General features: G+C 39.3%; 1 non-coding gene across 1 annotated transcript; it reads right to left on the reverse strand.

Annotated features, from left to right (window-relative positions):
- Positions 1 to 14,605: 14,605 nt before the first annotated feature.
- On the reverse strand, positions 14,606 to 14,713 carry LOC122290565. The gene has a single exon (XR_006236428.1). It is a non-coding gene; the product is annotated as a small nucleolar RNA R71 (small nucleolar RNA).
- Between the last annotated feature and the right edge of the window lie 1,798 nt (positions 14,714 to 16,511).

Consider the following 16,511-nt stretch of genomic DNA (forward strand, 5'->3'; position numbering starts at 1 on the left):
GGTTGTAAAATACCCACTTTCGAATGGGGACAAACCAAGACTTGAAATTGATAGGGAATTGCCTAGAGATGTTTATGAAGCTAATAGAAGTGAAAGTTGGCTGTGGGTGGTGGTGGAAGTGAAAAAATGGCAAAACGGAGTTGAGCTCGTGGGAGATGCTCCGGCAACGGATCAGAGTTGGAAATGGGTGGTTTAGGACGGCAAGAGGTAGGTGATGAAGTGGTGAAGAGATGGTGGCCGGAGGTGGAATGACGGCGGCGGAAATGCACAAAAACCGTGCGGCTTGGAGGGGTCTTGGCGGCAAATGACGGCTCGGATGGAGGTGAAACTTGGTGGCAAGATTCACCGGTTGGAGTGGAAGAGAACTAGGTGGGTGGTGTAGGCCACGGTGGCCGGACGGCAGTGGTCTGGACTGAGAAGGCAAACGGTGACAGTGAGGAGAGAGAGAGAGAGCACGTCGTGCGGAAGAGAACCGGAAGGAAGAAGAAAAAAAGAAGAAAAAAGAAAAGAAGGAAAAGAAAAAGAAAAGGAAAAGAGAAAAAAAAAAGAGAAAAAAAAAACGAAATGAGGTCCAATCCTCACCTCCGGAGTCCAAAAACTGATCCGACAAAAATAATTTTAAAAGCTATAAAACGACTAAAATAATTTAAACACCACATCAAGCTAAAATATAATAAAAAAAATTAGTAAATATTAACAACAAAATTTTAAATTCAAAAAATACATTAAAATAAATTACACAGCAAATTTAAACTCAAAATGATAATTAATATTAAAAAGCTCCACCAAATAATTTCGCAACTAAATAAATCTCATTAAAATACGATAATTTAAAATAAAAGAACTAATATTTTAATTGAATTAAAATATTCCTTCAGTGAAAATACACGTAAAACTGGGGTATCACACCTCCCCCCCTTAAAATAAATTTCATCTTCGAAATTTGTGGGGTCAAACATCAGCGCCAAGCGGGATACAAGATGCAACTCAGAATATACTTGAGAAAATCATACTATCAACCATTCCCAAACAAGCATGAGTAATGCTCTCCCCAAATCTACTTCTATAGTCAATTCCATCATATTCAAACCAGTCTCCCAGCGACGCATCATGTCTAGAACTCCTAAAGCAGCCACATAAACGGAAATCACCATATCCACAAGAACCTCAATACCGCACCCAAGTAAATTCCAACAATTACTATCTTTCCATAATAAACTATACTAACCTCAATCTACTCTTGTGCTATAACCTCTAAACCTTCACTGTATACTATACCATGATAACCTAATATCCACTCCAAAGTAAACCATCAATAAGCATAAATTGCACAACCAAATGATTAATCTCACACTAAAACTCCGAATCACTACTAATTCCTCAAAATCAGCACAGAATTTTATACCTAATTATCTCCAAAAATCATGTTTCGGGCGCACTTTGATGACTCGCCAAACTATATAATGACTATGTCCTCATAAATTAACAACATCAAGTACAAACTCGCTCAACACCTACGAACAAGAAAACCTTTACCATATTTTGATAGAAAATAATAATAATAAACCTCCAAAATCACGAATTATCACTCATTCCTTAGTTGGCTCTAACTGCCTTAATAAAAATCAACATTCTGTAACTACATCTATGATCATGGACAGGTAGCCAGTACCAAATCAACCTCAACATCCCAAATTGAAAACAAATAATTTCATTCCAAAAGATACTCATCTCATCTAAGATAAGGAACATCCCTTAAAAGGCTCATACCCAACCCGACCAACCACAAGGAGAGCCTATAAACTTCCACCGACAACCTAATCCCGAAAACTCATCGCCTAAATTCTAAACACCATCTAATTTGGCAGCGACTAAACTTAATACGAATCATCATTGAATTCACAGTAACAGTAATGAACACTTCCTAGTAACTCTCTCAGCTACTTCTACTCTCATAAACTCTAGTTTTAGCACAACTAATTCCTTCAATAGCACTTCATATTTAAACCTCAAAGCATGCCATCCCTAATCCATCAAATTATAACAATTATTTTTCAAAATAGATCAATATTTTCACTCCTTAGACAAACAACGAACTAGATCAGCATCTTCAATCCCAAAAATACACAAACTAGGTCATTACCTTTAATCCTCAAATAAACATTCTCCTTGAAAATTCCTATATCCATCATCCAACTATGTTCAACCCCATTTTAATGGTTACAGCCTAATCAATCTCCAAAATAATTAATACAAGTACACCACTCCTGCGAAACTAAAAACTTCAATCTCATTATAAATCAGTCCTTCAAATTTACAATCCTATAAACTTAAATTATGCAAAATTTCATTTTTTTTTTCCAAAATCCGTTAGGTCAATGAACTTATATCTAATAATAAAACAATCAACTCCTAAAACTTTCAGAATCTAAAATCTTAAATAATAACCAATCATTTTCTAAAATCTGGAAAACTTTAAAACTTTGCTAAAATTCCATAAAATCTATCATTGAAATTTGTTGAACTTACAACCTACTACGTTATAGACCATTTCATAAACTCCACGGAACCAAAAAACTCAATTATTCTACTTCCCTAAAAGATCACCCAGATCATGCCATTCTCTCCAAGCCTCGACAATATAAAAATTACAAACCACACAAGGCATTCATCATGAAAGATTAGATTAGACCCATACCTGCCATGACTCCAACATTCTGAGTCTCCATAACCTCGCCTCCAATGGTACCAGGAGTCACTATGTACATTTGAGCCCGAGCTAATTGCCTCTGGTTAGTTCTGCCACTGCGACGAGCTCCATGGCTTTCTTGAATTCAACTAGGGCACTCAGGAGCAAAATGCCTCATCTGACCGCATTCAAAACATTGGTTCCTACCTAGACGACACTCGCCTCCATGAGCTCTATTACATCTGCCACAAACTGGAACTTGACCTCCCATATGCACACTTGGGGCCACCAACGATCAAATTCCTTCCCTCTGTATAAACTTTTGTGGTGACCCAAAACTGCTTCCGTCACCATTAATGTTTAGCCTCTCACCATTAATGTTTAGCCTCTTCTGACCTGGAGAAGAGCCCACGCTCAAACTAACCTCACGCTCTGCTAGAGTGGCCAAATCAACTAATTCCTGAAAAGTTGTAATCCGGTGGCAAACTACCATTTTGCGTGTATCTGGTCGCAAACCTTCCTGAAAACGCTCGGCCTGCATCTCCTCCGTAGCTATGAGATGAGTAGCAAATCACCCAAGCTCTATAAATCTCCGAGCATATTGTTCCACTGTCATTACTTGCTTGTAAATTCCCTTGCTTTTTGCCTTCTCACAGAAGCTGGAAAGACCCAGGACACAGCGGCAAATACCTCAATTCAGACTCTAACATTACTCTTTTCGTCTCCCACCATTCAGAAGTAGTGCCTTGCAACACATAACTGGCATAAAGTACTTGTTGCACCTCAGCGCAACCACATACTTCAAATGTCTTTCCTATATCTCTAATCCACTTTCCAGCCTGAAGTGGATCCTCTTCTCCCGTGAAAGATGGGGTTCTATGCGTTAGAAAGCGCTCATAGGTGCATCCAGCTTGCACTGCTCTACTAGGCTCTCCTTACTGAGGCCTAAAATTTTGCAGTAGAAACTCAGTCATTTGCCTTAATGCTTGAGCTATGGCATCGTCTCTCGACAAATCATCCTGAGGCTCTTAGGTAGACTTTCTTGGTCTTACCATCTTCCTGCCACAATACAACCTTTGACCCCATTTAAATATCGAATAAAACAAACAACATAAAACCAAAACCAACACCAAAAGTACATGACAAGAAAATAAAATGTCATGTAATATCACAAGTAATTAAACGAATTGCAAACAAGCTAACTCAAATAAATTCAAATTAAAAACAAAAAAACAATTCAAATAGCACTTAAAATAAAATAAAATAAATTTCAAATCACAACTTTAAAAACTTTCCGGTACTGCGCCTACAAGACCTGCGGTTTTACCCAGAGCCGAACTGCTCTGATACCACTTGTGACGCCCCTAACTCCCACGTACGGACACGTGAAAATCCAGACGTCGGGATGATGACAACACGGGTCACACATCCCATCGACGAATGCCAAGTGTGTGTACATGTAACACGTGTACAAATAAAATAGTGCAGCAGATAATAAAAGTCTTATAACTAAGTACCAGAATTTTTGTTTAAATACAAATTCGTTCAAAGCTCACATAATAAAATATTACAAGTCTAAAAAATTGTTTCAAACCAAATTAAAAGCCATAAAACTAATAGAGATAATTTTTAACAAAAACACTCCAAGTCAATAATCTGGCGGAGCCGCTTCTTCGGGCTCAGCCTCCTCCTCCTCAATCTCTGCATCAAAATCTACAGTACCAAAAATGGTGCCGCAGGTAAGTAATAATCCAAATACCACAAGATAAAAATATATTAAACTCAACAATACGCATGAAATGATGCCAAAAACACATATCATAGAAATCCACTTTTTTTCCACGCACGCCAAAAATCCCATTTTGGCCCAAAACATTTCCTTTAAACAATTTGGTGATGCCCCCAATTCCCACGTACGAACACGTGAAAAATTGAAGCGTCGGGATGATGACAACACGGGTCACCATCCTATCGCCAAGTGCCAAGTGTGTGTACATGCAACAAGTGTACAATAAAGACACGCAGCGGATGATAAAAGTCTTATAACTAAATACCAGAATTTTTGTTTAATACAAACCCAATTAAAACATACATAATAAAATATTTACAAGCCTCAAATATCGTTTCAAAACCAAACTACAAGGCATAAAACTCCAAATCAAAACTTTGACAGAGCTACCTCCTCGGGCTCAGCCTCCACCTCCTCCTCGACATTTGCATCAAAATCTAGGTACCAAAATGGTGCCGCAAGTAAGTAAAGATCCAAACGCCACAAGATAAAAACATATTAAAGTCAACAATATGCATGAAAAAATGCCAAATGCACATATTCTATAAATCACATTTTTCCATGCACGCCAAAAATTCCATTTTGGCCCCAAAAACACATTACCTTTCAACTCATGCCAAAAGTCTCATTTGGCCCAAATCCAAATTTAATTCAATATCCAATTATCCGAATGCACCATGACCTCCCCTATGGGTCATCCGCACCCCCTAGCTCCCATCGTCACACCACGGGTAATGACCATGCATGTGACTTCGTAACGAGCGATGCCCAGTTCCGCGCCCCGCATGTACATAGCCAAGCATCCTCTAGCCCTTGCCAGCAAAGGGCCACAAAGTCGGTATGAGAGCGTTACCATCTCACCCACTCCCGTTGTTGCCTAGTGACAACCCAGGGGATGTCACTCAGTATATTACACTCCTGAGTAACCAGAGGAGCTCCACCGAGATAATGCCCCATCTCGGCATTGGGGTCGTGATACGCACGCACCCAAAAATCTATTTACATAAATAAAACTAGTTTTTTCTCAATTTAATACATGCACATGAATGCACCATACAATGCACACCTCAAGACACAATTCATCCAACAAATAACAATATCAACAAAAACAAACAACTCCGTCCTCAAATCCATCCGACCCCCGACTCCTCGGACTCAGTCCGAAATTAACCAACCAGTCAATGAATTTATTGTAAAAGCAATAATATATTTAAATCTAAAATAGAGTTTAGAAAATACTAACAGCGCTATAAAATAATTTTTGAAGGATTAAGGAGCTGCAAACGGCAGAGAAAAAGCAACGAAACAATGTAAAATACACTGTAGCCGTGGGTTGTAAAATACCCATTTCCAAACGGGGACAAACGAAGACTTCGGATTGATAGGGAATGGCCTAGAGATATTTATGAAACTAATGGAAGTGAGATTTGCTCGTGGGTGGCGGTGGAAGCGAAAAAATGGGAAAACGGAGTTGAGCTCCTGGGAGCTGCTCCAGCAACGGATCGGGGCCGGAAATGGGTAGTTTAGGACGGCAAGAGGTAGGTGATGAAGTGGTCAAGAGATAGTGGCCGAAGGTGAAATGACGGCGGCGGAAATGCACAAAATCCGTGCAGCTTGGAGGGGCTCTCGGAGGCAAACAACGGCTTGGATGGAGGTGAAACTTGGTGGGGAGGTTCACCAGTCGGAGGGCAAGAGAACTGGGTGGGTGGTGTAGGCCACGGTGACTAGACGGCGGTGGTCTAGGCTGAGAAGGCAAACAGCGACAGAGAGAGAGAGAGAGAGAGAGAGAGAGAGAGAGAGAGAGAGAGAGAGAGAGAGAACGTTCCGCGCAGAAGAGAAGAAAGACAGGGAAGAAAGAAAAAAAAAAGAAGAAAAAAGAAAGAAGGAAAAGAAAAAGAAAAGGAAAAGAGAAAAAGAAAAAAGAAAAAAAGAGAAAAGAAAAAAAAAGATGGGGAAAAGAAATGAGGTCCAATCCTCATCTCCAGAGTCTAAAAACTAATCCAACAAAAATAATTTTAAAAACTATAAAACGACTAAAATAAATCTAATTAAAATACAACAAATTAAAATAAAAGAACAAATATTTTAATTAAATTAAAATACTCCTTTAGTGAAAATACACGTAAAAACGGGATATCACATCCTCCCACTTAAAACAAATTTCGTCCTCGAAATTTGCAAGATTAAACACTAACTTGAAGCAAGCCACATGATTCCACTGAGATCAAATTTTAGAAACGTACCATCATTTACTCAAACAAATAGGGATACTGCTCTCTCATATCTGCTTCTCTCTCCCCAAGAGAAATCTTGAGCTAACGGATCCCCCCATGCCACCTTTACCAAAGGTATCATCTTGGATCTCAATGGTTGCTCTTTCCAATCCATAATCTGCGAAGGAACAACCTCATAAGTAAGATTCAGTTGCAACTGAATACGCTCTGTGTCGACAAAGCGCGACTCTTGTTGTCCAAAACTCTTCTTCAAGGATGATACATGAAAAACATCATGAATTTCCTCAAAATATTCTGGCAAAGTAATTCTATAAGTGATGGACCCTACCTTCTCCAAAATTTGAAAAGGGCCAACATATCTCGGATCCAGTTTCCTACTTTTACCAAAACGCTTAACTCCTTTCATGGGAGAGACTTCGAGATAAATCCAATCACCTTCCTCAAAAGATAACTCTTTCCTCCTTGTATCTACATAGCTTTTCAGACGACTCTGAGCTGCTGCCATTTTATCCCTTATAATCCAAACTTGACTTTGCATTTCTTGAATTAATTCTGGCCCAATTATTTAATTCTCCCCGACTTCATCCCAACACAAAGGCGATCTACACTTCCTCCTATAAAGAGCTTGGTAAGGAACCATCTAGATGGACGCATGGAAGCTATTATTATAAGCAAATTCTATGAGTGGCAAGTGATTTTTTCCAACTTTCTTGAAATTCCATAACACATGCTCGCAACATATCTTCAAGGGTCTGAATAGTGCGCTCTGATTGGCCGTCTGTCTGAGGGTGATATGCAGTATTAAACTTCAATTTAGTACCCAATGCTGCCTGCAAACTTTTCCAAAACTAAGATGTGAACCTTGGGTCCTGATCCGATACAATACTCTTCGGTATACCGTGCAACCACACTATCTCTTTTATGTACAAGCAAGTCAACTTACCCAAGGAATCAGTGTTATTAACAGGCAAGAAATGAGCACTCTTAGTCAACCGGTCAACAATCACCCAAACCGAGTTCTTTCCACTAGGAGTCCTCGGTAAGCCCACTACAAAATCCATCATAATGTTGTCCCACTTCCACTCAGGAATAGGGAGGGGTTGGAACATACCAGCAGGTTTTTGATGTTCGGCCTTAACTTGACGGCATGTGTGAAATCTCTCAATATACAAGGCAATATCCTTCTTCATTCCTTCCCATCAATAATTTTTCTTCAAGTCTTGATACATCTTCGTACTGGCAGGATGAACTGAATAAGGGGCCGCATGAGCTTCTGCCATAATTTGCTCCTTGAATTTTGAATCTTTGGGGACTACTCTACGATCTTGAAACCGAAGAATTCTATCCTTATCCATACTATAATGCAATGGCCCTCTAGATTTTCTGACTCTTTTTCTGATATTTAAAAGCTTCGAGTCCTTTTTTTGAAGAGTCTTCAATTCCTCAAAATCAACTACTCGAATATCAAAAATTGAAGATAACACTTACTCTTGCTGTGAACTTTTAATAAGAAGTCTCCTCATCCTGCAAAGTAAAGAATCCAATCCGAACGATTCAGCTTCATCTTCCAAGTGCAACTTTCGACTCAAAGCATCTGCAACTATATTTGCCTTCCCTGGATGATACTTGATCTCGCACTGGTAATCACTGATTAACTCTAGCCATCACCTCTGCCTCATGTTCAGATTCTTCTGAGAAAACAAGTGCTTCAAACTCTTATGATCGGTGTATACTTCACAAACTTCTCCATACAAATAGTGTCGCCAGATCTTAAGAGCATGCGTCAGATAATTCTTCTCATGATCTTTTAGCTGACGAGATGCATAAGCAACAACCCATCCCTCCTGCATAAGGACACATCCCAATCCAAATTTAGACGCATCGCTGAAAACTACAAATGGCTTGTGCGGTTCTAGAAGTGCCAATACTGGTGTAGTTGTTAATCTTTTCTTCAATTCTTGGAAACTTCTCTCACACTTGTCTGACCAAATAAATTTTGCATTCTTTCTAGTCAAAGCAGTGAGAGATCTAGATAAGCAAGAAAATCCCTCCACAAATCATCGATAATATCCGGCAAGTCCCAAGAAACTCTGAATCTCACACACGGTCATTGGACGCTACCATGACAAAATAGCTTCCACCTTGCTAGGATCAACAGCCACCCCGTCTCGGGAAATCACATGCCCAAGAAATTTAACTTCCTCCAACCAAAATTCACATTTACTGAGTTTTGCATACAACTGGTGTTCTCTTAATTTCCCAAGAACTAGATGAAGATGATAAACATGCTCTTCAAAATCTCGGAAAAAAATTAAAATATCATCAATGAAAACTACCACAAAGGAATCCAAATAAGGTCGAAATACCCGATTCATTAAATCCATAAAAGCTGCAGGGGCATTGGCTAACCCAAAAGGCATCACCTTAAATTCATAATGCCCATATCTCGATCTAAAAGTAGTTTTGGGTATATCCTTATCTCTTATCCGCAACTGGTAGTATCTTGATCTCAAATTAATCTTCGAGAACATAGTTGCTCCTTGAAGCTGATCAAACAAATCGTCGATCCGTGGAAGAGGATACTTATTCTTGATGGTCACCTTATTTAGTTCTCGATAATCAATGCACATTCTGAAAGTACCATCTTTCTTTTTAACAAACAGCACTGGCGCACCCCATGGCGAAGTACTTGGTTGAATAAACCCCTTATCTATCAATTCTTGCAACTGAACTTTCAACTCTTTTAATTCAGCTGGTGCCATACAGTAAGGGGCTTTATGTATAGGAGTCGCTCCAAGTTCCAAGTTAATAACAAACTCTAATTCACGAATAGGGGGTAGCCCAGGCAAGTCATCCACAAACACGTCAGGAAATTCTTCCACAACTGGGATATCTACCAATGACTTCTTCTCAGACGGCGTAGGCACCATTTGGACTAAGAAGGCATCCGCTCCACAAGCAATCTCTCTTCTCGCTTGAATTGCCGATATAACTACCGGCTTTTCTTTTAGTTTGCTGCCCGCAAATTCTAAATAATCACCATTTGGGAGTCGAAAGCTAATTACTCGACTTCTACAATTAATACTCGCAGAATATCGATATAGCCAATTCATCCCAAGGATAATATCAAATCCCAGCAGCTCAAATACAACTAAATCTGCATCTAGAAACCTTTCACCAAAATTCAAAGGATAACCCAATGCAATTTTGGAACACCACACCACTTCACCATTCGGTAGAGTCACTACTAATGATTTTGGCAAGGGTCCCGTAACTAGATTACATATCCGAGCGAAAGTGGAAGATACAAACGACTGAGATGCACCCGAATCAAACAAAGTGTAAGCGTAAAATTCATATAAATGGACTCTTCCTGAACCAATCACATTAACCAATGAAATCCAAATACAAAGAAGAAACCAAATCACACCAAAAATCAAATCCAAATTAAATTAGATCCATACCTGTAATCACTCTAGCATCATGGGTCTCTGGTGCCTCATCGTCAACATCTCCAGGTGTAACAGCATATACCTGAACTTGCACTGTTTGCCTCTAATTAGTTCTTCCACCACGTCGACCTCCACGGCTTCCTTGAACTCTAATAGGGCACTCACGAGCGAAATGTCCCTCTTGGCCACAACGGTAACAATCGGTTCCACCACTTAGCTGACACTCACCCTCATGGGCTCTATTACAGCTTCCACAAACTGGCACCCGTGCTCCCAAATCCACTCCCGAGGCTGCTTGTGGTCAAGTCCCGGTCTGCTAAACAAACTTCTGAGGCGAACCAGAACTACTTCCTTCACCAGTAAAACTCCGCCTCTTTTGTCCTAGAGGGGAGCCCATACTCAAATTAATCTCTCGCTCTGCAAGAGTGGCCAAGTCAACTAAATCCTAAAAAGTGGAAATCCGGTGGCAGACTACCATTCTGCGTATATCAGGTCGCAGACCATCCTGGAAACGCTCGGCCTGCATCTCCTTCGTGGCGATGAGATGGGTAGAAAATCGCCCAAGCTTTATAAATCTTCAGGCATACTGTTCAGTCATACTTCCTTGGACCAAGCTTGTGAACTCTCTTGCTTTATGCCGCCTCACAGAAGCAGGAAAGAAACGATCATTAAATTCTTTCTTGAAGCGTTGCCAAGACACAGCGGCAAAAGACCCCAATTCTGACTCTAACATTACTCTTTTTGTATCCCATTATTCAGAAGTAGTGCCTTACAACAAATAACTGGCATAAAGTACTTGTTGCGTCTCAATGCAATCACAGACTTCAAAAGTCTTTTCTAAATCTCTAATCCACTTTCTAGCCCAAAGTGGATCCTTTTCTCTCATGAAAGATGGGTTCTATGCGCTAGAAAGTGCTCATAGGTGCATCCAGCTTGCACCACTCTACTAGGCTCTCCTTGTTGTGACCTAAAATTATGCTGTGGAAATTCCCTCATTTCCCTTAATGCTTGAGCTATGGCATTGTCCCTCGGCATATCATCCCGAGGCTCTTGAGTAGGCTTTCTTGTGCTTACCATCTTCCTGCCACAACACAACCTTTGACCCCCTTTAAATATCGAAATAAACAAACAACATAAAACCAAAAACCAAAACCAAAACCACATAATAAGGAAAATAAAATATACTAGCATACAATAACATAACTAAATAAATAAATACAAACAAGCTAACTCAAATAAATTCAAATCAAATAAAACAAATCAAATAGCAAACTTTAAATAAAGTAAATTTCAAATCACAACTTTAAAAACTTTCTGGTACTACACCTACGGGACATGTGGTTTTACCCAGAGCCAAACTGCTCTGATACCACTTGTGACGCCCCCAATTCCCACTTACGAACACGTGGAAAATCAAAGCGTCGGGATGGTGACAACACGGGTCACCATCCTATCGCCAAGTGCCAAGTGTGTGTACATGCAACAAGTGTACAATAAAGACACGCAGCAGATGATAAAAGTCTTATAACTAAATACCAGAATTTTTGTTTAATACAAACTCAATTAAAACACACATAATAAAATATTACAAGTCTCAAATATCATTTCAAAACCAAACTACAAGGCATAAAACACCAAATCAAAACTCTGGCGGAGCCGCCTCCTTGGGCTCAGCCTCCTCCTCCTCCTCGACATCTACATCAAAATCTACGGTACCAAAATGGTGCCGCAAGTAAGTAAAGATCCAAACGCCACAAGATAAAAACATATTAAACTCAACAATATGCATGAAAGAATGCCAAATGTACATATTCTATAAATCACATTTTTCCCACACACGCCAAAAATTCCATTTGGCCCCAAAAACATATTACCTTCCAACTCACGCCAGAAGTCTCATTTGGCCCAAATCCAAATTCAATTGAATATCCAATTATCCGAATGCACCATGACCTCCCCAAGGGGTCATCCGCACCCCCTAGCTCCCATCGTCACACCACGGGTAATGACCATGCGTGTGACTTCGTAACGAGCGATGCCCAGTTCCGTGCCCCGAGCGTACGCAGCCAAGCATCTTCTAGTCCTCGCCAGTAAAGGGCCACGACGTCGATACGAGAGCATTACCATCCCGCCCGCTCCTGTTGTCACCCAACGATAACCCAGGGGACATCACTCAGTATATTACGCTTCCGAGTGATCAGAGAAGCTCCATCGAGATAATGTCCCATCTCGGCATTGGGGTCGTGATACACACGCACCCAAAAATCCATTTACATAAATAAAACTAATTTTTTCTCAATTTAATACATGCACATGAATGCACCATGCAATGCACACCTCAAGACACAATTCATCTAACAAATAACAATATCAACAAAAACAAACAACTTCGTCCTCAAATCCGTCCGACCCCTGATAAGTGTGCGAAAGTGCACTCTATATACCCTATTATTGGACTAAAATGCTAAAATGTGAATAGAAATCATAGGAATTAATGTGTATTCTTAAATTGAATTTCTATTTACGTTGGGATACTCCTAAGCAGTTTTTTTATGTCTAATTTCAGAGTTTATAAAAGAGCATGTCAAGCCTAGTCAAATTCAAAGGAGGACATTCATGGGGTTTGAGAGCAATTTGGAAGAAAAGAAAAAGAAAAAAAAATCACAAAATTAGACCACAAGAAGTCCAAGTCCGAAATTTGCTAGGAGATAGTCTGGATATACTTTAGTCTTTTGACTATATCTTTTTACTCACATATCTGATTGATGGGATTCTTGATGCATTGGAAAGATATCTTAAAGGGCTAGAACTTTGTCTCTAATAAGGATTTCCAAATTCGAACTCCTGAAAAGGCCGTACATGGCTGCTAAGATAAGTCCTAAAATTTAGGCGATTTTTTTATGCGGAAATTAAGAGGACATTAGGGTTTTTTTCCTACCCTATATAAGCATATCATTAGCACAAAAAGGGGGGAGGAAGAGGCATAAGAGGCAGATCTAAAGAGAGGAGAAAATCACTTCCATGTTCACCGTTCGCTTCAGTTTTTTCTGGAGACTTTTGTTGTCCAGTATATTTATGGGCAACTAAATTCTCTAGTAGGGTTAGGGATGAACTTGCACATTAGATGGTATTTCTAATTTATTCTTAATTCATGTATTTAATTTTTAATTGCTAAAACTCATTTGTTTTATCATTCTCAATTCATCGTTGATATTTTCTTCTCCGAATAATCATAGAATTTATTGTGTTTATCGATTCAGTCATGCTTTTTCTATTGAATGGATTAGTTCTTTGATTATGTTTGGATCAATTATTCATCTATATTGATTTAGTTTTTTGCTGCAATATCGCTTCCTAAGTATATTGTTGTCATTGGATTTTATCAATAGGGTTAGTAATTCACGTTTTTTAAAAGTGGTGAATGTTTTTTCAAAGGGTTACATTTGATTTAAGTCTGGTTTATAAATCTATACCTTCCGATTGGGAATTGCGGGAATTGAGTTCCTAATTGAGTTATCCAATGAATTAAGAATAATTAAAATATCAGATTTGTGCAAGGGATTCCCGACGCTCTATTGTTTGTCAAATTTGAATATTTTTTCTGTTAATCACTTTGCTTCACTTGAATTTACATTTGAAATTAATCTTTGTTCTCTATTACTTATTTAATATTTTTTCTTTAGTTTCCTTGTTCCTCTTGCTATTCTTTTAATTTGTCTCCCTGTGGAATCGACACCCCAAAGTTGTGCTACAACTACCGCGTTATTCTTTGGGCATAATCAAATTTTGGCGCAGTTGCCGGGGAGACCGTAGAAGAATTGTGAGAGAGTTTTTCTTTTCAACAGTTTGTAAAGGCGGTAACTTCGTTCCCTATTTTAGCTTGCTGCATTTTTTTTTTTATTTTCCTTTTCTTTTTGTAGTTTTTTTTAGTGTTGGGTTTTTCTCTACCTTGCATGCACAGGTATAGAGACGCCTTGGGTCGGTTTGCTTGTAGACCTGTGTTAGAGTCTGAGTTTAACTTTTATGATCATTTGTTTGAAAATTCTTCTAATTCTGAGAAAATGAGTGAACATGAAGATCAACCCACTAGGACCCTTCAGGATTACCTACACCCTACACACATAGCCACACCATCAGGCATCATGTTTCCAGCTAATATTCGCCAATTAGATTTTAAAACAGGGATGATACAGTTACTCCCTACTTTTCATGGCTTGGAAAATGAAAATCCATATGTGCACATTAGGGAGTTTGAGGAAGTAGTTGCGACTTTTCATAGTCAAAATGCAACTGATGACGTTGTGAGACTTAAGTTCTTTCCTTTCTCTTTGAAAGATAGAGCTAAGAGTTGGCTATACTCTTTGAGACCACGATCTATTGGGTCATGGAATGAGATGACTCAGGTCTTCTTTAATAAATACTTTCCCCAACATAAGACCAATGCTTTAAAAAGGCAAATCTCCACCTTTGTACAAAAGGACAGTGAGACTTTGTATCAGTCTTGGGAGAGATTTAAGGAGCTATTGAGTATGTGTCCTCACCATGAATATGAGAATTGGCGCTTAGTGAGCTATTTTTATGAGGGACTTACACCTAGAGAGCGTCAATTTGTGGAGATGATGTGTAATGGTGGGTTCTTACAGAAATATTCTGATGAGGCCATAGAATACCTCAATGAGTTTGCTGAAAAAAGCTCACACTTGGACTGGACCTAATGCTACTGAGAGCACAAATAGGTCACGACCTACAGGAAACCTAAATGGTGGTGGAATTTACCATCTCAGGAAAGAAGATAACCTAAAGGCTAAGGTTGAGATGCTCACTAGGGAGCTAGAGGTGTTGAAGAATAAAGACTTAAAGCCAACACACGTGGCTAATCATGCAGAGTCTTTTGGACGATGTTTTGTGTGTGGTGGGGTAGATCACCTTGCCCAAGAGTGTCCCACATTTGCTGAGATGAGAGGGATGTATGAGGAACAATGTAATGCCTTAGGTATGTACATGAAGCCTGTTGCACCTTTCTCTGATACCTACAATCCTGGGTGGCATAATCATCCCAATTTTAGCTGGAAGTCTGAAAACTAGCCGCCTGCACAACTCCCTAAATCATATCCTGCACCATATCATGCACCTTCATCTTCTAGGAGTCCTTTAGAAGACACTTTGCATGCTTTTATTGAGGCACAGAGTAAAACTAATCAAAAGTTTGAATCTTTGATTATGCAGGTTGTTGAAGAAAACAAAGAGATCAAGAGTCATATATCCAAGATAATGAGCTCCTTGAGTGTGAATGAGCGTGGCAAGTTTCCTTCTCAAGCTCAATCCGCACCCGAAGGTCAGCATATGGCACAAAAAAATTTAAAAGAAGTCAATGCCATTATGACAAGAAGTGGTAAGTCCTTACACATCCCAACAACTGATAAGCAAGAGGATGTTGAAGAGAAACAAAGCAATGATAGCACCGAGTTCCCCAAGGATGCCGAGGTAATCAAGAGTCCAGTTAAGATACCATTTCCTCAAGCTTTAAAATCTGGTATGCGAACTTTGGATCCTAGTAATGAAATCTTGGAGAACCTCAGGCAGGTAAAGATTAACCTTCCTCTTTTGCATGTTATTAAACAAGTTCCCACTTATGCAAAAGTTCTTAAAGATTTGTGTACAGTTAAGAGGAAGCATCATGTTAAGAAGATAGCATTTCTGACACAGCAAGTTAGTGCTCTAATTGAGCAGCGAATTCCTCCTAAGTATAAGGATCCTGGTTATCCAACCATTGCATGTAATATTGGGAATCATGAGTTTGGGCAAGCCTTGCTAGATCTAGGAGCTAGTGTTAATTTCATGCCTTATTCCATTTATTTGCAGCTTGGTTTGGGTGAAATTAAGCCTACTTCTATCGTGCTTCAGTTGGCTAATTGTTCAGTTAAGAAACCGAGAGGGATAGTTGAGGATGTTTTGATCCAAATTGACAAGTTTTATTATCCTGTTGATTTCTTAATTTTGGACACTCAATCAGTTGTTGAGTCTAACTCTAAAGTTCCTCTCATATTAGGTAGACCTTTCCTTGCTACGGCTAATGCACTTATAAATTGCAGGAATGGGTTGATGAAGTTATCTTTTGGAAACATGACCATAGAGGTCAACATTTTCCATATTGAGAAGTAGCCAACAGATGACGAGTGCCACCAAACGTATATGATTGGTGCACTCATTGACAAGGGAGTTCACACAACTCATGATTTTGATCCCCTTGAATATTCCCTTGTGAATTCTGAGTTTAATACATCTGTTAGTGATTCATCTGATGTTATTGATATTTGTGCTGTTTTTGATGAAATTCAAGATTATGG

The sequence above is a fragment of the Carya illinoinensis genome, chromosome 12, assembly GCF_018687715.1.
Source record: "Carya illinoinensis cultivar Pawnee chromosome 12, C.illinoinensisPawnee_v1, whole genome shotgun sequence".
Lineage (NCBI taxonomy): Eukaryota > Viridiplantae > Streptophyta > Magnoliopsida > Fagales > Juglandaceae > Carya > Carya illinoinensis.